Genomic DNA, 9,558 nt, shown 5'->3' with positions numbered 1-9,558 from the left:
ACTGCCTCCATTCGACTCCCAGTTGCATCGTTTTGGCCGAATGTGAAGAAAGACCGGCGCTTGGCCCTCACAAGATGTTTTGGCAGCTTCTTACGCAGGTGCTTTTGCAAAATGTGGTGCGAGCGTGAAGGTCGTGGAGCAGAGTTACATGATTTGTATCAATGTGTTTTTTTTTTTTTTAATTGCTGTAAATTATGCGTCTGAGAGAGAGAATCTGTCGTTGGATGAGTTTAAATTGTAGTTCCAGACTAAAGGCTCCTTCTTCATGTATTTTAAATTTGATCTCAGAAGAATATTCGGTGTCGGAACTAACAGGGTTCATATGGGGATCGCTGGAATACTTGCTGGGAAGGTGAGGAGGAGGTTACGAGAGCACACGGCTTTTCACACGGTTCGTTTTCCGCTGTGATTCCCTCAAACACCGTTTAAAGTCCCGTCTCTGTGGCTCGGCAAAGACGGATTCCCCTCACCACCACTACGTGGAGGTGAGGGTTTTTCGCACTAGATGGCAGCACTCTGCAGGTAATCCTCACACTGTGGGACTGGACAGACACTGAACGCCTCCCACTTCTGCCCCTGAAATAAAACTGAACGTCCATCGTGTTGTTTACACAAACTGTCGCCTCACCGTTTCCCCCCTGATGTGTCTGTTCCTGCAGACTAATGTTTCCACGTCCAGTACTTTCAATTACTGTGTATTTCTGTGTATAAATATACCCTTTACCACTTTCTCCCAGAGACTGTTAGAAAATACTGTAAGCAAATAGCCAGATGGGCCATCGGGCCAAAAACCTCAACTCTGTCCACAAAAAAAATCCCATAATTTTAGGAGGAAGTTGTCGTGAAATTATGGCCCCGCTACCTTTTCCTCTAGCGCCACCCCCCAGATAAACTTGACACCTTCAGCCCCACCACTGATGTAAACAGCTGAAGCGTCGCTGCGTTGCTTGTTTTGTCCAACAGTTTGCAGTGCTGGCTGAAAGGACCGCGTACGTATACAGCACGCTGTAAGATTGGACCCGTCCTGTGGGATTATTTCAGCCCTGTATTGTTTCTGCAGCGGAGGAGAAGAAAAAGAGGCCGATCCACGTCTCCATTATTCCACCATGATATCACGAAGTCAGTTCCACCCATGTGTGTTATTGCTTCTGCCTGTTGTGTATACTGAAGCAGCCCAACCAGCGACTGGCCATCTTTGAACTCGCCGACAGCCTCTGAGGCCTGTAGCCGCACGCCCGCCCTCCGACGTCAAACGCTGGCCAACCGGGCCGCGGTGACTGTACAGGGAGAGGACCGCAGACAAAACAGACGGGTGAGGACTCCCACCCCTTCAGATCTGTTACTGTCTGTTTCTGACCCCCCCCACCCTCCCCTCTCTGGATCTGGACCCAGCACACCCAGAGGACTGCAACTGCTAATGCAACCAGCTCAGGGCGAGTTTGGCAGCTTTCTTATTTTCACAGCCTCTCCATCTGCTCTGGCTGCTGGGAACACTGTCACCATCAGCCTCAGACCTTAGACCGGCATGTTCAGAACACAATGCAGGGGCTCAATGTACAGCAGGGCGGGTTTAAACCGTCAACACCAACGCCAGGCAGCAGAAAAAGCCGTGGATGGGAACAGATGGGAAGGAGAGAAATGTACGAGCAACAACATCTGTAATGTTTCTCTGTTGATCTCATGTAGTTGAGGGTACAAACGACAGTTATTTTCTCATCAATCCATCTGCGCAGGATCTGAGATGAATCCATTAATCTTTTCTTATATAAAATGTCAGACGAGATTCAAACAGCTCATCGGAATTTTCCAAGAGCTCACGGTGGCATCATCTAACTAGTGCTGTGTCGTTTGCGAACAAATCTTTTGGTTTGAACGAACTGAACCGAATCACCTCCTGAAACCACCCGTGCTCAGTCGGTACCGTTGAGCTCTCAAGTCAGTTGCCGGCGAACGTGCAGGGATACACCCACTGAGCGGGGGATTCGAGTCCTTCGTTCACAGGAGGAATGGGGTGTGTTCAAGACGGCAAATACACAGCTGATTTGGGTCGCTAGCATTTAGCTGCAATGACTCAATAGCATTGGTTATGGACTACAATCCTGATCTATGAGATTATCTAGACACACACACACACACACACACACACAGCTAAAATATACGTGGTGTACATACAGTAGTAGGGTGGGGCTTCGTTTTATCAGCTTTCAGTTTGCAAACGGTGACTTCATCCAGCTAAATCCTCTGCTTCACCGGCGACTGTTATCAGTCCAGCAGCGAACGAGCTGAACTGACTGTTCGGCCACGTTTCAGCTCAGTGAGTGGGACTGCGCAGTGGGAGGCTCTGGTCAGGCTCTGAACGAATCTTTTTAGTGAACCGATTCTAATGGGTCAGTTCACTGAAAAGAACGGTTTTGCCCATCACTACATCTAATGTCTCTTTTTTTGTGCAGAAAGTAAATAATTTCATCTGTGTTTCTGTATACAGTTAATATTCGCAGAAAAAAAGACGCCAAGATTGAATATAAATCAAAGATCAGGCATGTTAAGGACGAATTTTTGTTGAACTGCCATTATTATGGAAGGAAAACATAACCAATTATATCAAGTGTTATTTGATACACACTTCTGAAACCAGTATTATGCTTTTGTGCATTTTAGAACATTTTACTGATTAAAGACAAACTGTTTTCATGTCATATTTGTGAATCGAATCTTTGCTGTCTGGTCAAAAAGTGCAGGAGCGTTGACTGCGTGCAGCTTCCGCGCGTTCACACTGATCAGAAAGCATCAGATCTGAGTCACTCAGGAGGGGAATGAAATCTAAATTTGGGCGCTTTTAGCTGCAGGATGCAGCTTTTCGTCCTGAGCACGGAAACCGTTTTCTTCCCTCGTGAATTCGGGCTCACGTCACGAGGTTGAGAATGTCAGAAAATCCTCGGTGGGACTATTTCTTCGCGTGGTTGGATATTTTCCATGAGCGATGGCGTGATTATCTTGGCTATTTTCACATGCCAGCCCCCCGTCCAACACACCAGAGCATCCCTGAGCTGCAGTAACTCATCTGGGGGGAGATTTATGACTCTCTGCTGTCGGTCCGCAAGGCAGAGTTTTTTGGGATTTGACCAATTTGCTGTAACTTCAGTTGTTTATAAGAAGAAAGTCCTTGTTTGATTCAGGCTTTGAATTTTAACCCCGTTTTCACCTCTTTCCAGCAAATATTTGTCAAGCTGCTGTAGTTGGAGCGCGCTTGCATTCGTACACACACACACACACACACACACACACTGTCCTACTCCTGCTTCGCAAATGTAACACGTCAGATATGAGTGACCTGTGGAAACAGTGTTAACTGGCCTCCGCGGACCCTTTTGGCACCGGCACGGTGGGTGGTCCAGCCACGATTTTCCATTACACGTCTCTTCACGACGACCCGCAACGTCTTTGACGAATGAAGAAAGATACCTGCAGATTAATTTGACTCGGGGGCTGATGGAAAAGTTTAATCCGAAGCTGCGGTTGTTTTTCACACACACTCACCGTCGCAAAACACAACTTTTGTAACTGAATGTAAATCAAAAGCCAAGCTGTGGCAAAGGTTTTTCACTTTTTAGGGAAAATGTAACTGTGATCGTACCAATCGGAACTAAACATATTTCGATGTGTTTGCGAGTGTCACAGATATTTGGGTTTTGAAAACACTGCTTGATCCCTCAGAATATTTCCGTTTTTTCCACGGTGATCAGGTTTCAGAGTGGTTGGTCGTTCCGGGCCTTAGGTCGTCTTAGTTTGACAGTGAACACAACCATTCTTAGAAAAACCTAAGGGTCTATTCATCTTTCTTGATTTGGTGGGCACCTTCAGACGTCTGCCTCGGACAAAACTTGAGTAAATGATGAGCAAATAGATGGAGTTTTGTTTTTGAAACAGCAATGTCATCCTGTCCGTAGTGGAGTCGGATCAGACGGCGCTTGTGTGTGTGTTTGATTTAAATCGATTCATTTATTCGTCGTTATTTGGTCATTTAAACCGAAGGACTTGTTGTAGCTGATGAGAGACATGAGAGCTACGACAGAAACCTTACATTGGACCCCGAGGAGCACGTGCAGATGTTTCTCTGCCGGGCTGTAGCCTCACATTGATGGTCGTCCAACAGGACCTGAAAACAGCATTAGTTTTTTCTTAACCTCTTGTTTTGTTGGAAGACCTGCAGATGTTTGGCTCTTGATGCTACGGGCAAAGACGTTGAAGTTGGTTGACTACGCTGCGACTTTTAGCTCTTTACAGCTCTCGTTCCAAGCGAGTTTTTCTCACCCTTGACTCTCGCTGTACGTTTGATTCCTGGTTACAGTACATACGTTAGACAGCCACGACATCCAGACCCCGGGTCCGGTGTCTAGGTACAGTCCTGCTGATTTGTGAGATCAACGGCGCCGTATTTCTGGGCTTCACTTGCCTTTTTAAAACCAGTGACATGAAACCGCGTATCAGAGCGTCACCGTCCTCATCTGCTGTTGATCAGCCGTCTCTTTTTATGTCCAACTGGAGGTTTTACTGCTGCTCTCCACCCTGCAGAGCCTTGAGGATTCAGGTTCACCCGGACGCGGGTCATAAACAGGTTCCAACTGTATTTACGAAGATGTAATGTGGGCGAAATGATCAAATGCAGACATATTTAAAAGAACAGAGGAGAATTAAAAAATGTAAATCAAAAAAAAAAAAAAATTTTACCAGAGCTGTCTTTCGTAATACCAAACATTTGAAACTGAGATGACTTTCAATGACTAAGATGTATCATTAGTGCAAGATTGTACAGTTCTCTTTAGTAGCATTCGTGGTCATGTTTAGATTAAATGTGGATTACGTCATAAAAACATAAAAAACGTCGAAGGTTATTGCATTTTTTGAGCAATTCAATCATTTATTGTATAAAATTGGTCGATTCTATTGTGGTTGTTTGTAAACGGTCAGTTAATCTTCGGTAGATTACAGTTCTACGTAGCAGTTGAAGAGTGGGCCATGCTTCTGAGGAGTAATTTAATAATGGAAAATACTGTATTCTATGAAATTACACAAGTTAGTTCGTCCATTCGCAGACTGTTAAGCCCCGTGAAGCCATAAAGACACCTCTTCAATTAGGATATTCTTTGAATTGCATTTGCAAATTGAATTTGCACTTGCTAACTGTCGATGGAAGGCAGTTTTCTATCAGCAGGCATCACCAACGTTAGTGCCGGTGGAGAAGAAAGAGTGAAATAGGCGACGCGCACTGCAGCCGGTCTCGCATGAATCTGTTTTATATCTGCTAATGACTGCCACTGTGCTGCTTAGCTGCAGGTGAGGAATTTTTATTGTTTTTCCAGACTTTAGATCAAGGTGACAATACATTACCGGCCAAGGAAAAGCCGGAGAGGTTCTCCCAGTGTGGTTACAAAATAACAGTGATTACCTGAGATTTACTGTACTATCAACAGCACAGAGGGAGTACCAATAAGCTGTATTATTGTTTATGGACTTTCAGCTGAATCATATTATGGTAGGAGATTTTTACAAATTTCCGTCGTGATAATTTAATGATTCCAAACCAGCTGAAATTATAAAGAGAACCAGAGACCATCTCGTGATGAGATCATCAGCGGCCGCGCTGACGTTCCGAGGCCATGAATATTCAGCACCCGTGGGTCGGACCGCACCCGTTTCGATCCCCACTACGCACCGTTAAAGTTTTTAGGACTGCGGGTTGCGCGGTCGTGACGCTATCGCGGTGAAAAAAATCTGTTCACGGACAGACGGACGTATGAACACCTGCGAAAGTTCCTTTTACACCAGGACCGCGTTTTGCCACGATGACCCAGACGCGCGCAGACTCACAAGGTGAAAACAACAGCAGCCACCCTGTAGCGGCTGGTAATCAGCAACAGTTGTTAGATAATATAGTGGAACAGTGGAAAACAAAGAACTGCTTCGAACATTGGTCATTTTGTTTGTGACTTTACACACGCGCCGTATTGTGATGTTTCAAAGTTATGAAATACCCCTCATTAATATCAGGGCTGCAACTACTGATTATATTCTCGATCGATCGATTATTTATTGTGTTTATGAAACATCAGAAAATAACGAAAAACGCCTGGAATTTTCTCACAGCCCAAGGTCGTCTTCGGATGTCTCGTCTTGTTCCGACCACCAGACCAAAACCCTTGATTTGTACCAAACCTGCAAAAACACCAGCAGAAAAGATTCATTTGTTCATCTTTGACCAGCACCGGTTGCAAAGCAGCGCGGGGTCATGGGGCAGGGCGCAGCTTTGGCCTGTCAGCGCATTCAAGGACAGATTCCCGGCAGATTACTTTGTTACTCGAATGGCATGTTTCTTCCCCAAAGTTTGACAAAAAAAAAAATTCTCTGAACAGGGTCCACTTACAGGAAATGTTCTGGAGCTTCTCGGCCACATCTCCTGGCCTTCTGGGGGATGGAGTGCGTTCAGTTGTCAGCGGGATGGCTCAGGCGTCATCTCACGACCTTTACATGAGATTCTGGTCAAGATTTCAGTCACAGTTGTGCTGAACAGATGGTCGTATATGAACTAAACAACGGATCCACCTGCTGAGCAAATTCAGCAAAGAAGGCCGCATGACACCAGGAAAATTTCCAGTGAGTGGATGTGTTTTTTTTTGTCGCACTACTATTTCCAGTGAAACCAGTGAAACCAGTGAAAGCTCCTCCATCCTAAAGGTCAATTTTGTAATTTCCATGCCTGCAAGGACCTGCTTTGAGACGCATGACATAGCTGTCGTCATCCGCCCTGGTCCTCGAGGGTTCGCGTGGACCCCTTAAATCCGTGTGCAGCCTGAAATTTTTTGACCGTGCGAACCGTACGCATAAGCAAGTGCGCCAGACACCAAAACGGATTTTCCTTGTTTTGAAGAGCGGTTGTGCGAGGAGATCTGGCATCATCCGCGTTTGCGATTCTTCTTTTGAACGATACAAAGACGGCAAAATGGCGTCGAACTCGCGCAAATGCTCGGGAGAGATGAAAATGCTTCTTCTTCTTCTTCTTCTTCTTCTTCTACTTCTTTATTTTTAAAGCGGTTGGCAAACAACGTTGTGGTGCATTACCACCACCCACTGGAACGGAGTGTGGATCGGGAAATGCGAACGGCGGATCCTCAGTTGTAGCGTGAATGGAACCGTGCGCGCGGAAAAGTACGTCCAAGTCTCTGTAGCATTTTAACCTCTGCCCAGTGTTTTGTCATTTGGTAAAGCTTTCAGTCTGGCTGAGCTCAGTTTATTCCTGCCTGACATCATTTCATCTAGAACCAGGCCTGAAGACGACAATGTTAACGTGGAGACGATATTCTCATAGTAATGGGGGCTGTATATTCAGTAGGGAGCGTGTGAATGTGTCCAAAAACATTCAGACAGTCACTATTCAGCGCTTACGACGAGGGGAAATACCTTTACACTACTCAGCTCACTCCACTCGTCCAGCAGCTGTGTAGATTTACCTGTTTTTCCCGTCCATGCGGCCCACGATGGAAGATAAATCTCAGTTGTGGGACATCGACTGAAGAGTCATTTTTATGTGGCACTGTGGGATAATTTCCAAACACAACAGTCAAACGCCGCATGGTGAATTTTCAACTCTTTCAGACACAGACTCCGTCTATTCCGTTGCCATCCCATCCATCACGATGAAGTAGCGTTAAGTTATAGTGAGACTGTGACTATTAGGACAGATGTAGGACATACGCAGTGGTAATGTACTCAGCTAACATCTACGCTCAACTAAAGCTCCGAGTGTAGTATCTGCCAAAACATCACCACTTTTTTGTCCCTGTCTTGCTTGATTTAAAGCCTCCACTCAGCCACGCAGGTGCCTTCCCTTCTTGCCCGATTCGAGCTCCTCACAGGACAAAGGAGTGTGGACAGACTGTAAATAACTGAAACCTGCACCGCTCTCCCGTTGTTGACGTTGGCGCACCTGTTAAACTTTTGGTCATCTCAGGGATTTTCCTGAGATACTGGACACACATCAACTCTCAAGGCCTCCAAAGATGGGAGAAAAAACACGTTTCTGGTTTACACCGATCACAGCCCATGTCCAACATTAAGACCGTAACCTGTGAGGAGGAGGGGGAAAAAAATTTTGCTCCACCACACCTGGTCACAAGCCAGAAAGGTTGGGAACCGCCGCTGGTCCCAGGTGAACTCAGCTCAGGTTGAATTAGTGAATGAAACACCTTGAGCCAATACACACGTTGCCATCGAGGTAACGATGGAGGCCAAGAAAGAAAAGGTAAAAGGATTTGACCTTTCAATAACTTGGAGTTATTTGGATGCTGTTGCCGCTCTGATGACAAATTGTAATTAATTGTGATTATTGATGAATAATGGGACTTTTGACCTAATTTTTTGTAATTTTCTAATCCTTTTATAAACCTTTGATATCTTCTTTTCCTAAAGGCGTGTGTGTGCGCGTTGAGGGTGTTCATGTAACAGTTGAGCTAATGGTCTGTTGTCCTCTGCTACGCTTGCCCTTATACCCGATGCACGGAGTTTTCCTGTTTTTAGTCAAGATATTGAAAGACTCAAAAATGCTTTTTGACGTATCTTTAACATCTTGAACGCCATGCACATTCACGTAGTGGTTCTTTAGACCTCGACCGAAAAAATGCCCCGTTACCGTCTTCTAACGCCCATCGTGCCTCAGCGGCAGCGAGCTAAATCGATCCAACATCACGCAATCATTGCTGCTCACCCATTTTACCTTTTGCTCCGTCTCCTTTACTCAGCTCCAGTCTTCATGTTAACCCCTCGCAAACCCACCGAGTGAAACAGCTACTTCACTTTGCCGTTGTTCCCAAACAAACTTTGGGAGAAGGCTTTGATTTTTTTTACTGCAGCAGACAAATCAAGCGTTTGTCTCTGTGGTAAGTTATTCAGAAAAACTAGTGACCCGCTGCTCCGTGACCCCGTCTTCCTCTGCTGGGAGCTTTCAAATGACTGACACGCAGTGGAGAAGACACCGAGCTTTGACCTGTGTGGTCCACAGACGAGACGTGCGAGCGTGGATGTGGGTGAAAGGTTGGGTTGGGTTGGGTCAGCCCCCCCCCGGCACTTTCACATTTTGAATTTCGAACAGCTTCCTTCAGAAAAAAACCTCACAGTTAGCGGGCAGGTTTGTGCTCTGTAATTGTTAGTGTAATGTTGACATACGATATAAAGCCTCGAACGAGATGAGCTCATAGCAATTATTCAGCAGTTGGATATTAACCAAGCCCTATTATCATACGTCTACATCCTCTCTGTGTAGGGCTGCTGATTTGGAAGCTCTGGTACCTCAGGTTATTCACTTATATCACTAGTTCAACATTTTAAAAGTCAAGATGGGTTAAAGAAAATTTAAATATTATATATATATATATATATATATATATATATATATATATATATATATATATATATATATATATATATATATATATATATATATATGTAAAAAATATGTATTAAAAAAAATGTTAAAATCGCAAGTAAACCCTGAAATATCATGGAAAT

The sequence above is a fragment of the Xiphias gladius genome, chromosome 4 (assembly GCF_016859285.1).
Source record: "Xiphias gladius isolate SHS-SW01 ecotype Sanya breed wild chromosome 4, ASM1685928v1, whole genome shotgun sequence".
Taxonomy (NCBI): Eukaryota; Metazoa; Chordata; class Actinopteri; order Istiophoriformes; family Xiphiidae; genus Xiphias; species Xiphias gladius.
This window is presented reverse-complemented; position numbering follows the sequence as displayed.